The 15,043-nt window shown below is 46.9% G+C and overlaps 1 protein-coding gene and 1 long non-coding RNA gene across 2 annotated transcripts in view; both read left to right on the top strand.

Moving 5' to 3' along the window:
• The window catches only part of LOC104981222 (aflatoxin B1 aldehyde reductase member 2-like), a gene marked incomplete at its 5' end in the record, with an annotated part of 43,219 nt that overhangs the window by 4,800 nt on the left and 23,376 nt on the right, over positions 1–15,043 (top strand). The gene's annotated exons all lie outside the window — the stretch shown is intronic.
• On the top strand, positions 201–1,511 carry LOC104981052. The gene is made up of 2 exons (XR_824334.1): positions 201–331; positions 1,118–1,511. It is a non-coding gene; the product is annotated as an uncharacterized LOC104981052 (long non-coding RNA).

Genomic DNA, 15,043 nt, shown 5'->3' with positions numbered 1-15,043 from the left:
AAGAGTAGAGACATCCTTGAAGTCTCTGGTGAGGGAGCCAGCGTCCTGGGTGGTTCTGTTGCCCAAAAAAGCAGGAGACCCCCTGCTTGAGGGGACCCTGGCCCCTCCGTGCTACAGGGGCTCCCTGGGTGGACTCTTAGGCAGTGGCCCCCTGTGTGACCCTGTGGTCCTGACCCCGTGCTACCATCCCCTCCTGTCCAGCTACTGGAAGGAGCACCACTTCAAGGGCATCGCCCTGGTGGAGAAGGCCCTTCAGGCTGCGTATGGCACCAGCGCCCCCAGCATGACCTCAGCCGCCCTCCGGTGGATGTACCACCACTCCCAGCTCCAGGTAACCTGTCCCCCCGCACCCCCCCACAATATCCCTGGACGCCCTGCCCCTGCTCTCTTTGAGGAGCCAGCATGATTTCTAAGTCGTTTTTCCCTCTGAAATCTCTCTCTGGTCCAGTTCTCAGGCAGCCTTCCTGTTGTTCTGGGTAGCTGCCGAAGAACTAGGCCCTGTCGTGAGGGCTTTACAAGCATGAATTGAACTATTGCTTAGGCCTGATGAAGTGGTATTGTTCCAGTTTTACCAATGAGCAAACAGCTGTGAACGGGAGAGAAAGTTATAGTCACGGACTTGATCTACAGCCCGCTGGTCCTGCTCCTCTCGGGGTGTGGGGGTTCCCTGTCTTTGGTGTCCCCTGTCCTCCTGGCTAACGCTTTTCTCCAGCTGCAGCTGTACACAGTTGCATAGTCTCCGGCATGTATACAGCAGGTTTTCAATAAATGGGAGTTAGGAGCTTTGTGTAATTTCTCATTCCCATAAGCACAGTGAAAACTGAGATCTGAGTCTTGGGGGCTAAAAAGCTAAACCGAGTTTACTGCTGATGTCAGAACTGGACTCTAAACTGAGGTCTGAATGAGGGTGCACGTTGCGGCAGCAGGACAGAAGAAGGCGGGTTCGGGGTCACACAGTTAGGGTCCTTGAAGGCACCGTGAGTGCTTTGTACAGCTGTGTAGGGTGTAAAGAGTATGCCCAAGCCCAGGCCTTGGCAGGGGCGGGGCTGGGAGGGGTGTGTGTGACGGGGTCTCTGCGGGGCATCAGTGTGTGACGTCTGGCCGTCTCCCCTTGCAGGGCGCCCACGGGGACGCGGTCATCCTGGGCATGTCCAGCCTGGAGCAGCTGGAAGAGAACTTGGCGGCCACTGAGGAAGGGGCCCTGGAGCCGGCCGTCGTGCAGGCCTTTGACCAGGCCTGGCGCCTGGTCGCCCACGATTGTCCCAACTACTTCCGCTAGGCTCCTACCCGGATCAGGCGCCGAAGGTTTCTTCCTTTTCTGTCGTCTCTTCGGCTCTCTCCCTGGCTGGTCTCTGCCTTAAGCTGACTTCGCGTGGTCTTTCTCCATCGTCTGGATCCATGGTTATTTTTCTAGACCCCTGCCTCACTCCCAGTTGCCTTCACGATGCGTAACGCCTTGGGCTGAGGCCCTTGGGCATTTCCCGTCTGAATAAAGCCAACACTAGACCTGCCTGTAGCCCAGTCATGAGCGGACCCCGCAGGCTTCTCTCCTCAGCTGCTGGGACTTGTCCCCTCCCTGCCTGGGCCTTCCTGCCTGAGGGGTGGACCCGCGAGCTGGAGCCACCACGGGGCAGAGGCGGCGGGGGTGGCTGCAGGCGGCCCTCACGTGCCCACGTGACAGAGGGAAAGAGGGCCGTCCACCCTGCGGTGGATTTTCTCTCTGAATTATCTCACTGAATACTCAGAAAGGGAGTAATTTGGACAAAAACCTTCCAAGAAGGATAAAAACCCCCAGGATGCTGCGGGGCATTTTAACGCACAGTCGCCTCATCAGCGACTCTCCTTTGCTCCCGCCTTCTGCTCATCCTCAGATTCTCCACTCTGCTGCTGGGTCTCCTCCTTGACGGGAGTGGCATTGGCAGTCAGGAATCCCACTTCCCTCAGCAAGTCCCTATTCCGCGCAGGAAGTACCCAAGACTGGAGAAGAAATGCAATCCCAGGCCTGGTGGCTGCTGTCTGAACATGCCCAGGGCAGAAAAATCACACCCTGGGCGAGGGGTGGGTCGTGGGCCAAGCAGCAGCAGGTGGTGAAAGGGGCTCAACTGGGAAATTCAGACGAACCCACCAGTCAAAGACTCTTTGTTGGACTTCCCTGGAGGCCCAGGGGTTAAGAATCCATCTGGCAGGGAACATGGGTTCAATCCCTGGTCAGGAAGATTCCACAAGCTGTGGGGCAACTAAGCCCATGTGTTACCCTTGTACCCTAGAGCCGTGCTCTGCAACGAGAGGAGTCACCCCTCTCCACAGCTAGAGAGAGCCCACACGCAGCGCCAACGCCCGGCACTTAAAAAGGACGCATTTGAATCAGTTCTAATGAGCTGGATGAAACTGGAGCCTATTGTACAGAGCAAAGTAAATCAGAAAGAAAAGCACCAATACCATATACTAATGCATACATACAAAATTTAGAAAGATGGTAACGATGACCCTGTATGTGAGACAGCAAAAGAGACACAGAGGTAAAGAGCAGTCTTTTGGACTCTGGGAGAAGGCGAGGGTGGGGTGATCTGAGAGAATAGCACTGAAACATGGATATTACCATATATGAAATAGATCGCCAGTCCAGGTTTGATGCATGAGACAGGGTGCTCAGGGCCGGTGCACTGGGACGACCCTGAGGGATGGGATGGGGAGGGAGGTGGGAGGGGGGTTCAGGATGGGGGACACACGTACACCCATGGCTGATTCATGTCGATGGATGGCAAAACCATCACAATATTGTAAAGTAATTAATCTCCAATTAAAAATAAAAAAGTTGAAAAATTGAAAAATAAAATTTTAAAAATGTGAAAAAAAAGGGACCCAGCACAACCATAAATAAATAAATTTTGAAAAGAGATTCTGTTCAAAGGAAGGTCCTACTCACAATCTATTAATGAAAGGAGACACACACCCTGCAAGTAAAGTCTTCCAACAAAGACACCCTCCTCTGTCTTCACCCATAATAAAATGGATGCTTCCCCAAGTGGGGGAATTACCCTCCTCGTATTATTATTATTAACTATTTTGGTTCTACCAGTTTATTGCTACCAACCCATCTCCCTCCACCCTCACGCACACATGTTCAGTCATGTAGCCGCATGGACTGCAGCCCGCCAGGCTCCTCTGTCCACAGACTTTTCCAGGCAAGAATACTGGAGTGGGTTGCCGTTTCCTTCTCCACCTGCTCATATTAATCATAATATAAAAATTATTGTTGCACAGCAAACCACCCCAAAATTCTGTTGCTTAAGATGACAAAATCTGAAACACCTAAGAAGATTCAGTGCAATTTCTATCAAATATCTTAAAAAGATCAAGTACAAAACTATAGTCTATTTTTTAAGGAAGAATAATATCTCTTCTGTGCTGATGCACCCCCTGCCTTAAGGGAGGAAACACAAAACCTGAGAGGTTTATGCTGAGGTGGAGGGAATGTTCTGTAAAATTCTGTGGCCTGTTGATAAAGGGATTGGTACTGTGACCTGAAACTGAACTCACCATGAGAACTTCAGAGGATGTCGTCTCTAAAGTGCAGTGGCCGTTCCCTGACTGAACTCCATAGTTTGATAAGTGCATGTGGAATCTGTTGAGGCAGTCTGAGCTCGGACTCAGACACAGAGTCCAGACACAGAGCATTTTGGAATGGAGTGAGCTTATTAAGAGCAAGGAGCAGAGATACTGAGGGCGCCGAGAACCCAGCAGGGCGGGTCGACCTCCTGACGGGCCAGGGAGAGCTGAGGGGCTGCTTCAGAACGCTGGGCTGGCTCAAGGGGGACCCGAGGCTGTTCCTGGAACCCACCTACAAAGCCTCTGGCCAACTCAATACAGTAATAAACAACGAGGGTCACACACCCCGACTGGTTACATTTCATCCCAAGAATACAGTTTGCTTTATATTTGCAAATCAATCAATGCTGCAGTGACATCAATCAGTTCATGTTAGTCAACTCTATTGGTCAAAGGTTTTTGTAGGTAGGTTCATGAAAACTACTGGGGTTTTTTGCTGAGTCATGCAGTAAGTGCATTTTTAACTTTATAAAAACTCACTTATCTGTTTAAAAGGCTAAACATGAAAAAGGTTAAAAGTTATATTTATCCTCACATTTACCATTTCCAGCACTCTTCTTTTTGTGCGTGTGTAAATCCAACTTTTCTTCTGTCTAAAGAATTTTTCCAAATATTTGCTATAGTGAGAGCTGGCTACTATGCATTCTCCCCAACTTTGTCTGAACAAAGTCTTTAGTTTGCTTTCATTTCTGAAAGGTGTTTTTGCTTGAGTTCTTTCAGGACTTTAATACAAATGCTGGCTGGAGCTTTTGGCAAGTCCCAACAAGAAAACCACAGAGCTGAGTTCTGGGCCCTGCAAGGTGGCAGGAAAAGTAATCAATATAGTTGAGTGTGCTAACACCAGGGACTTCCCAGGCAGCGCAAGTGGTAAGGAACCTGCCAGCCAGTGCAGGAGACAAACAGGGGTTTGATCCCCGGGTTGGAAAGATCCCCTTGGAAAGATCCCCTGGAGGAGGGCACGGCAACCCACTCCTTTATTCTTGCAGAGAATCCCATGGAGGGAGGGCTCCTCCCTCCATGGGATTCTCTGCAAGACTGGACTATGGGCTACAGTCCATAGGATCCCAAAGAGTCAGACGTGGTTGAAGCAACTTAGCATGCACACATACTAGCATCAAAGAATAAAACCCTTATGATTATCTCAATAGATGCAGAAAAAGCATTTAACAAAGTTTAATACCCATTCATGAAGGAGAAAGAAAAAACCCTCAGCAAAATAAGAACAGGGAATTTCCTCAAAATGAAAAAGGGCGTATTCAGAAAACATATAGCTGACATTATAGTTAATAGTGGAACAACTCTCCCTCTAAGATTGGTAACCAGGCAGGGATGTCTGCTCTTGAGGCAGCAGGTAGATGGGTCCCACCAGGACAAACCGATTAGACAGTCATTCCCTGTGAACCGAAACTCCAAGATGAGGAGTGCAGGACAGTGAAGAGAAGTAGCCGGACCCTGCCCAGACCACATACTTCTCATTCTCGAAGTCAGGGGACCTTCCCAACCGCACATGCACAGAAGGGCTCCTTGGAGGTCAAAGCGGAGTGATATCAAGGGATACGCCACCCGTAGGCCTTTGTGGTAGACTCCGTCTTGGCTAAGAGATGCGTGCGCCCACATGGAAGGATCCTGAGCGACACTAACTGGACTGTGAACCAGGCAAATCAGAAGGACTGGCCAAAGGAAGCCCGGAAGACAAGCCTGATAAAGTAATCCAAACCGCCACAGGGGGCCTCTCTCTGAGTCTGCCAGCCTATCTACCCACATGTACTGTACTCTTTTCCCACCTAAAAAATACTTTCACTACTTTCCGTCTCTGTGGGAATCCTTTTCTGCAAAACTGAAGGGCCAGGGCCCTTGTCCGTGACCGCCGGTCTAGTGGTTAGGATCTGGTGCTCTCAGCGCTGCAGCACGGCCTGAGTCTCTGACTGGGAACCCAAGCCCCGCTTCGAGCCATTGCAGGGCGAGGCTGCCAAGGTCACTCACACCTCTCAGTCAGTACTGTGCTGGAGACGCTAGAGATGCCGATATATGCCAGTGTGCATGCGTTGCAACAGGCAACTTCTTACGTAACTACAAAGCACACTAAAAATAAACCAACAATTCTTTTGTGTCACTTAATACCACATCTATATTCAAATATCCCTGATTGTTTTTAAAAAGTTTCAGGTGGCTTCAGGACTTCCCTGGTGGTCCAGTGGTTAAGACTTTGTGTTTCCAATGCAGGAGATCAGAAATTTAAAAAAAAGAAGTTTCAGTTGGCTTCCATTAGGATAAGACATGGTTGACACATTACATTTGGTTGTTATGTTTCAAAAGTCTGGTTTAAACTTCAGCAGTCTCACCGCTTTTCATGCATCTGTTTATGGAAGAGACCCACCACTCGGCCTATAGAACATCTCACACTCTTTTTGCATAGTCATAGTTCCATTTAACTTGTTCCTCATATTTTGCACCAAATGGAAGTGCTAATGACTGGCTTATATTCTAGTTCAACTTTTTTTTTCCCCTGTTAAGAATGCTTCATCAGTGGTCCTGTGGACTTCCTAATGCGTACCATCAAGGAGATACGAACAGCGTGGGTGATCCGCTCCTAATGCTGCTGACGAGCAGTGGGCCGTGTGGTGCCAGCCTGCTCCCTCCACGTCGAGTTCCCGGTCGTTCATTTTAGGGTTCGTTGCAGGAAGGGCTACCCTGTCCAGGGTCCGAGAACGAGCTCTTGTCTAACACCCGGGAATGAACTGTCCGAGGAGATACACATGCCCTCAGAGCAAGGGGCTTTACTGGGAAGGGGCATCTGGGTGGAGAGCAGGTCAGGGAACCCAGGAGGACTGCTCTGCCACGTGACTTGCAGTCTCGGGCTTTACAGTAATGGGAAGAGTTTCTGGGTTGTGTCTGGTCAATCATTCTGACGCCGGGTACTTCCTGGTGGCACATGCATTGCTCAGCCAAGATGGATTCCAACAAGGAAGATTCTGGGAAGTTGGTAGGACATACAGATTGGCCTCTCCTCTCTCCTTTTGACCTTGCCCAGATTTTTCTGGCTGGTGGTGGCTTGTTAGTTCCTTGTTTCTTACCAGCACCTTCTGTCCTAAAATAACTCTTGCAAATGCTCACTCTGGTGCCTGATCCAAGGGTGTGGTTTCAGTCGTATCTCCCCTAACAGTTTCATCTACTGATGATCTTTGCCTGAAATCAAGATAGAATTTTTAAGTCTCAGATTATGTTGCGTACATGCTAAAAACAGATCTTAGAAGTATAAGTTTAATATATATGACCTTCTGACGACAGTTGGCCCCTGAACAACATAGGTTTGAACTGGGCAGGTCCACGGATACACAGATATTTTATTCAGTAGTAAACACTTCAGTACTGCACAATCCAAGGTTTGCTGAACCCCAGGATGTGGAAGAGGGAACCACGGGTACTGAACAGCCTCACACGCAGAGGGCTGACTCTAAATGCAGATTTTCGACGGTGCAGGGGGTCAGCGCCCCTCACCTGGTTGTTCAAGGGTCAGTTGTACTTTGTTTTTTTTTCCTTGCTGTACCATGTGGTCTGCGGGGTCTTAGTTCCCTGACCAAGGATTGAACCCGGGCCCAGGGCAGTGAAAGCAGAGTCCTAACCACTGGACTGCCAAGGAATTCCCCCAACCGTAATTTTAAATGAGAAGTAAAGTACAGGTGTTCTTTTTATAATTCAGCTTTTTAATTTTTGAGAAAGTTTTAGATTTATATGCAGTTGTAACAAACAATACAGAAATGCCTTGTACTTTTTCCCAGTTCCCCCAACGTCTTGTAGAATTACACTACGCTGTCATAGCCCAGATACTGGCATTGACACAGTCCGTGCACGATCGTTGTGAAGTGGAGTATCCTATAAATGTTGATTAGATCCTGCTATTGGTGACTCCCTTGAGTTCTTCTATGTCCTTGCTGACTTTTCTGAGTAGCTATTCTACCAGTTGTTGGGAGAGGGTGCTGAAGCCTCCGATTATAGAGGCGGATTTGTCTCTCTTCATTTTCAGGTCTATCGGGTTTTGCTTCGCATACTTTGGCAGCTGTTTGGTGTTTAAATAGTTAGGACAGCTGTTCCTCAGTGTGTTGAGCCTTTTCCTCATTACATAGTACCCCTCTCTGTCTCTGATAGTTTTCTCTGTTCTGAAGTCTGCGTTCTCAGACGCCGCTATAGCCATGTTGATCGAGCCATTGTTCTTGGTCGATACTTTCACTGTTTCTTTCTTCACCCTCTTACTCCCAGTTTGCCTGAGTCATTATACTGTAAGTGACTTTCTGTAGAAAATCTGTAGTAAGGTCATTAGGCAATTTATTTATGGATTTGGCTGCACCCGTCCTCACTGCGGCCTGTGAGACCCTGAGCTGAAGCACGTGCAGTTCTGGTTGTGGCATGCACGGTCTGGTCCCTGACCAGTGATCGGACCCAGGCCCCTGCAGAGTTTTAGCCACTGGACCACCAGGGAAGTCCCAAGTTTTTGCTTCAACCATCAAGTGTAACTCAGGACACTTTTAAGAGAAGGAAAACCTATCGTATTTATCCATGTTTCGCTTACCATGTTTTTTCTTCCTTCGTGATGTTCCAGGATCCCTTCTTTCATCATTTTCTGTTTGTGTAGAGAATTTCCCTTACCGATTCACTAAGGATTGACCTGCCAGCAACAAAGTCATAATTTTTCTTTATCTGAGAATGTTTTGATTCCCCCTTCATTCCAGAAGGATATAGTGCTGGGTATAAGATTCTAGGTTGATGATTCTTTTCTTTCAACACTTGAAAAATTGTTGCACCACTTCCATCTTTTCTCAGTATTTGGTTTCATGGCCTGTGCTGAGGGGATCACACGTTTCATTCTATGGTGTTTGTGGCATGCAGTAAGCGGTTATTGCCCAAAACGTTTCTGTCTTCCCAGGATGCCCCTTTCCTAGCTTTTGGCTAGAAAAAGCAGGCTTTTGTTGGGGCTTTTTCTATCTGTGTCAGTATTTCCAGGTTGTTGGCGTCTTCAGCTCTAAGTCTAGGATATAAGAGACAAAAAGAAAACTCAGGAAAATTATCTCGGTCATTCCTTGGGTTCTGAGGTCCCTAGCTAGTCTGACTTCTTCTTTCCACCTTTCAGAGTCTTCTTATATTTGTGTTACACATGGTGTCCAGGATTTTTATTTGTACTTAGTAGGAGAAATAAAAGGAAACATATGACTATTTTATCTTCCTGTAAGCAGAGGTCCTTTAGTTTTGCTAAAACTAAAGTTACAAATATAATTTTCGTATAATTTAGCAATCCCACTTCTATACATGTACCAAAGAGAAATGAAAACATATTTCAGGCACTTCCCTGGTGGTCCAGGGGCCAGGACTCCAAGTTCCCGATGCAGGGGCCTGGGTTCAATCCCTGGTCAGGGAACTAGATCCCACACGCCACAACCAGGACCCAGCACAGCCAAATAAATAAATAAAAATAAATATTTTAAAAAACATATGTTCAAATTTATTGTTGTTTTGTTGCTCAGTTGTGTCCAACTCTTTTGCGACCCCATCATCTGTAGCTCACCAGGTTCCTCTGTCCATGGAATTACCCAGGCAAGAATACTGGAGTGGGTTGACATTTCCTTTTCTAGGAGATCTTCCCCACCCAGGGGTCAAACTTGTGTCTCCTGCGTTGGCAGGTGGATTCTTCACCACTGAGCCACCAGTGGGTGCTACGTCGCTTCAGTCGTGTCTGACTCTTTTGTGACCCCATGGACCGCAGCCCGCCAGACTCCTCTGTCCATGGGATTCTCCAGGCAAGAATACCGGAGTGGGTTGCGGTTTCCTCCTCCAGGGGATCTTCCCCAGCCAGGGATGGAAACTGCAGCTATTAAGTCTCCTAGCAAGAATACCGGAGTGGGTTGCGGTTTCCTCCTCCAGGGGATCTTCCCCAGCCAGGGATGGAAACTGCAGCTATTAAGTCTCCTAGCAAGAATACCGGAGTGGGTTGCGGTTTCCTCCTCCAGGGGATCTTCCCCAGCCAGGGATGGAAACTGCAGCTATTAAGTCTCCTAGCAAGAATACCGGAGTGGGTTGCGGTTTCCTCCTCCAGGGGATCTTCCCCAGCCAGGGATGGAAACTGCAGCTATTAAGTCTCCTAGCAAGAATACCGGAGTGGGTTGCGGTTTCCTCCTCCAGGGGATCTTCCCCAGCCAGGGATGGAAACTGCAGCTATTAAGTCTCCCACGTTGGCGGGTGTGTTCTTTACCACTAGTGCCACCTGAGAAGAGACCCTCAGTATTCAAATACTTACACGTTAATGCTTATGTCAGTTCATTCACAAGAGCCCCAAATTGGAAACGACTAATCAACTTGTGGTACATTCATACAATGGAGTATGGTATCAGTTCAGTCAGTTCTGCAGACCCCACAGACTGCAGCATGCCAGGCCCTCCTGTCCATCACCAAAACCCACACTTTACTCAAACTCATGTCCATTGAGTTGGTGACACCATCCAACCATCTCATCCTCTGTCGTTCCTTTCTCCTCCTGCCCTCAATCTTTCCCAGTGTCAGGGTCTTTTCAAATGAGTCAGTTCTTTGCATCAGGTGGCCAAAGTATTGGAGCTTCAGCTTCAACATCAGTCCTTCCAATGAACACCCAACACTGATTTCTTTTAGGATGGACTGGTTGGATCTCCTTGCAGTCCAACAGACTCTCAAGAGCCTTCTCCAACATCACAGTTCAAAAGCATCAATTCTTTGGCACTCAGTTTTCCTTATAGTCCAACTCTCACATCCATACATGACCACTGGAAAAACCATAGCCTTGACTAGACGGACTTTTGTTGGCAAAGTAATGTCTCTTAATATGCTGTCTAGGTTGGTCATAACTTTCCTTCCAAGGAGTAAGCATCTTTTAATTTCATGGCTGCAGTCACCATCTGCAGTGATTTTAGAGCCCCCCAAAATAAAGTCTGTCACTGTTTCCACTGTTTCTCCATCTATTTGCCATGAAGTGATGGGACCAGATGCCATGATCTTAGTTTTCTGAATATTGTTTTAAGCCAACTTTTTCACTGTCCTCTTTCACTTTCATCAAGAGGCTCTCTGGCTCTTCTTCAATTTCTGCCATAAGGGTGGTGTCATCTGCATATCTGAGGTTATTGATATTTCTCCCGGCAATCTTGATTCCAGCTTGTGCTTCTTCCAGCCCAGCATTTCACATGATACACTTCACATATATGTTAAATAAGCAGAGCGACAATATACAGCCTTGACGTACTTTTTTTCCTACTTGGAACCAGTCTCTTGTTCCGTGTCCAGTTCTAACTGTTGCTTCCTGACCTGCATACAGATTTTTCAAGAGGCAGGTCAGGCGGTCTGATATTCCCATCTCTTATAGAATTTTCTACAGTTTATTGTGATCCACACAGTCAAAGACTTTGGCATAGTCAATAAAGAATGAGAATAGGTAAAATTAAAATAACTTTCAAAATTAACTAGTTTACCATCATGGTTGATGGCTACACTACTCCACTGTGCTGAATGATGCTTTCTTATCAGGGGACAAATCTTGTAGGCAAGATACATAGAGCCACTCATTTGGGTAAAGCAGAAGTTGAGATGTTCTCTTGTCTCTATAGGGTGAACAGCTACTTATTCATGAAAATAGCTGCTAGAGCCTTGGGGACCAGTCTCTGTCCTTGACTGAATCTTCTAATATATCACCATTCTTCTCTGGACACAACCCAACTTTGTTGCTGTTGTTCAGTAGCTAAGTTGTATCCAACTCTTTGTGATCTCATGGACTGCAGCACACCAGGCTTCCCTGGCATTTACCACCTCCTGGAGCTTGCTCAAACTCATGTCCATTGAGTTGGTGATGCCATCCAACCATCTCATCCTCTGTTGTCCCCTTCTCCTGCCTTCTATCTTTCCCAGCATCAGGGTCTTTTCCAGTGAGTTGGCTCTTCACATCCTAAGTACTGGAGTTTCAGCTTCACCATCAGTCCTTCCAGTGAATATTCAGGACTGATTTCCTTTAAGATGGAGGGGTTGGATCTCCTTGCAGTCCAAGGGACTCTCAAGAGTCTTCTCCAGCACCACAGTTTGAAAGCATCAATTCTTTGGCACTCAGCCTTCTTTAGGATCCAATCCTCACAGTTATACATGACTACTGGAAAAACCATAGCTTTGAGTAGATGGACCATTGTTGGCAAAGTAATGTCTCTACTTTTTAATATGCTGTCTAGGTTGGTCATAGCTTTCCTTCCAAAGAGCAAGTGTCTTTTAATTTCAAGGCTGTAATCACCATCCATAGTGATTTTGGAGATCAAGAAAATACAATCTGCCACTGTGACCCAACTTACATGGTTTTGATTCAGAAAGAAGTTATTAAGGATGAGAATGTTGAACTGGAGAATTAGAGCTTCCTTCTAAATCAGACAATTTCTTACTAGAGTCTAGTAATAGATTAGCTCAAAGGGTATGCGTGATTCAGCAGAAGGCTCAACTTCAAAGTTCAGGGAACAACAAACACCATCAGTATCTCAATGCCAAAGCCTCTAAGCAGTGATGACATTATTATGCTGCTGCTGCTGCTGCTAAGTCACTTCAGTCGTGTCCGACTCTGTGCGGCCCCATAGATGGCAGCCCACCAGGCTCCCCCGTTCCTGGGATTCTCCAGGCAAGAACACTGGAGTGGGTTGCCATTTCCTTCTTCAATGCATGAAAGTGAAAAGTGAAAGTGAAGTCACTCAGTCATGTCTGACTCTTCGCGACCCCACGGACTGCAGCCCACCAGGCTCCCCCTTCCATGGGATTTTCCAGGCAAGGGTAACGGAGTGGGTTGCCATTGCCTTCTCCAGAGATTATTTTAGTCACCTATAATTCTTTGGGGTTTGAATGAGATAGAAAGTAGAGCTTGATTTACTGCCATCTAGAACGCTTTCATAAGGGATTTGATTTAGGTCATACCTGAATGGTCTAGTGGTTTTCCCTACTTTCTTCAATTTAAGTCTGAATTTGGCAATAAGGAGTTCATGGTCTGAGCCACAGTCAGCTCCTGGTCTTATTTTTGTTGACTGTATAGAGCCTCTCCATCTTTGGCTGCAAAGAATATAATCAATCTGATTTCGGTGTTGACCATCTGGTGATGTCCATATGTAGAGTCTTCTCTTGTGTTGTTGGAAGAGGGTGTTTGCTATGACCAGTGCATTTTCTTGGCAAAACTCTATTAGTCTTTGCCCTGCTTCATTCCGTATTCCAAGGCCAAATTTGCCTGTTACTCCAGGTGTTTCTTGACTTCCAACTTTTGCATTCCAGTCCCCTATAATGAAAAGGACATATTTTTGGGGTGTTAGTTCTAGAAGGTCTTATAGGTCTTCATAGAACCGTTCAATTTCAGCTTCTTCAGCATTACTGGTTGGGTCAGAGACTTGGATTACCATGATATTGAATGGTTTGCCTTGGAAATGAACAGAGATCATTCTGTCGTTTTTGAGATTGCATCCAAGTACTGCATTTCAGACTCTTCTATTGACTATGATGGCTACTCCATTTCTTCTAAGGGATTCTTGCCCACAGTAGTAGATATAATGGTCATCTGAGTTAAATTCACCCATTCCAGTCCATTTCAGTTCGCTGATTCCTAGAATGTCGACATTCACTCTTGCCATCTCTTGTTTGACCACTTCTAATTTGCCTTGATTCATGGACCTGACATTCCAGGTTCCTATGCAATATTGCTCTTTACAGCATCAGAACTTGTTTGTATCACCAGTCCCATCCACAGCTGGGTATTCTTTTTGCTTTGGCTCCATCCCTTCATTCTTTCTGGAGTTATTTCTCCACTGATCTCCTGTAGCATGTTGGGCACCTACTGACCTGGGGAGTTCCTCTTTCAGTATCCTATCATTTTGCCTTTTCATACGGTTCATGGGGTTCTCAAGGCAAGAACAATGAAGTGGTTTGCCATTCCCTTCTCCAGTGGACCACATTCAGTCAGATCTCTCCACCATGAGCCGCCCACCTTGGGTTGCCCCATAGGGCATGGCTTAGTTTCATTGAGTTAGACAAGGCTGTGGTCCTAGTGTGATTAGATTGACTAGTTTTCTGTGAGTATGGTTTCAGTGTGTCTGCCCTCTGATGCCCTCTTGCAACACCTACCGTCTTACTTGGGTTTCTCTTACCTTGGGCGTGGGGTATCTCTTCACGGCTGCTCCAGCAAAGCGCAGCCGCTGCTCCTTACCTTGGACGAGGGTTATCTCCTTACCGCCGCCCTTCCTGACCTTCAACGTGGGATAGCTCCTCTAGGCCCTCCTGCGCCCGCGCAGCCACTGCTCCTTGGATGTGGGGTTGCTCCTCCCCGCCGCCACCCCTGGCCTTGGGTGTGGGATAGCTCCTCTCAGCCGCTGCCCCGGACCTCGGATGCGGGGTAGCATAGAACCGTTCAAAACTTCAGCTTCTTCAGCATTACTGGTTGGGGCATAGGCTTGGATTACTGTGATATTGAATGGTTTGCCTTGGAAATGAACAGAGATCATTCTGTCGTTTTTGAGATTGCATCCAAGTACTGCATTTCAGACTCTTCTATTGACTATGATGGCTACTCCATTTCTTCTAAGGGATTCCTGCCCACAGTAGTAGATATAATGGTCATCTGAGTTAAATTCACCCATTCTAGTCCATCTTAGTTTGCTGATTCCTAGAATGTCAACGTACACTCTTGCCATTTCCTGTTTGACCACTTCCTATTTGCCTTGATTCATGGACCTGACATTCCAGGTTCCTATGCAATATTGCTCTTTACAGCATCGGACCTTGCTTCTATTACCAGTCCCATCCACAGCTGGGTATTCTTTTTGCTTTGGCTCCATCCCTTCATTCTTTCTGGAGTTATTTCTCCACTGATCTCCAGTAACATATTGGGCACTTAATGGAAAGATGATGCTGTGAAAGTGCTGCACTCAATATGCCAGCAAATTTGGAAAACTCAGCAGTGGCCACAGGACTGGAAAAGGTCAGTTTTCATTCCAATTCCAAAGAAAGGCAATGCCAAAGAATGCTCAAACTACTGCACAATTGCACTCATCTCACATGTAGTAAGGTAATGCTCAAAATGCTCCAAGCCAGGCTTCAGCAGTACGTGAACCGTGAACTTCCTGATGTTCAAGCTGGTTTTAGAAAAGGCAGAGGAAGCAGAAATAAAATTGCCAACATCTGCTGGATCATCGAAAAAGCAAAAGAGTTCCAGAAACACATCTATTTCTGCTTTATTGACTATGCCAAAGCCTTTGACTGTGTGGATCACAATAAACTGTGGAAAATTCTGAAAGAGATGGGAATACCAGACTACCTGACCTGCCTCTTGAGAAACCTATATGCAGGTCAGGAAGCAACAGTTAGAACTGGACATGGAACAACAGACTGGTTCCAAATAGGAAAAGGAGTATGTCAA

The sequence above is a fragment of the Bison bison genome, unplaced genomic scaffold, assembly GCF_000754665.1.
Source record: "Bison bison bison isolate TAMUID 2011002044 unplaced genomic scaffold, Bison_UMD1.0 scf7180017864516, whole genome shotgun sequence".
NCBI lineage: Eukaryota > Metazoa > Chordata > Mammalia > Artiodactyla > Bovidae > Bison > Bison bison.
The sequence above is the reverse complement of the archived record's forward strand: the minus strand, read 5'-3'. Positions and strand labels throughout refer to the sequence as shown.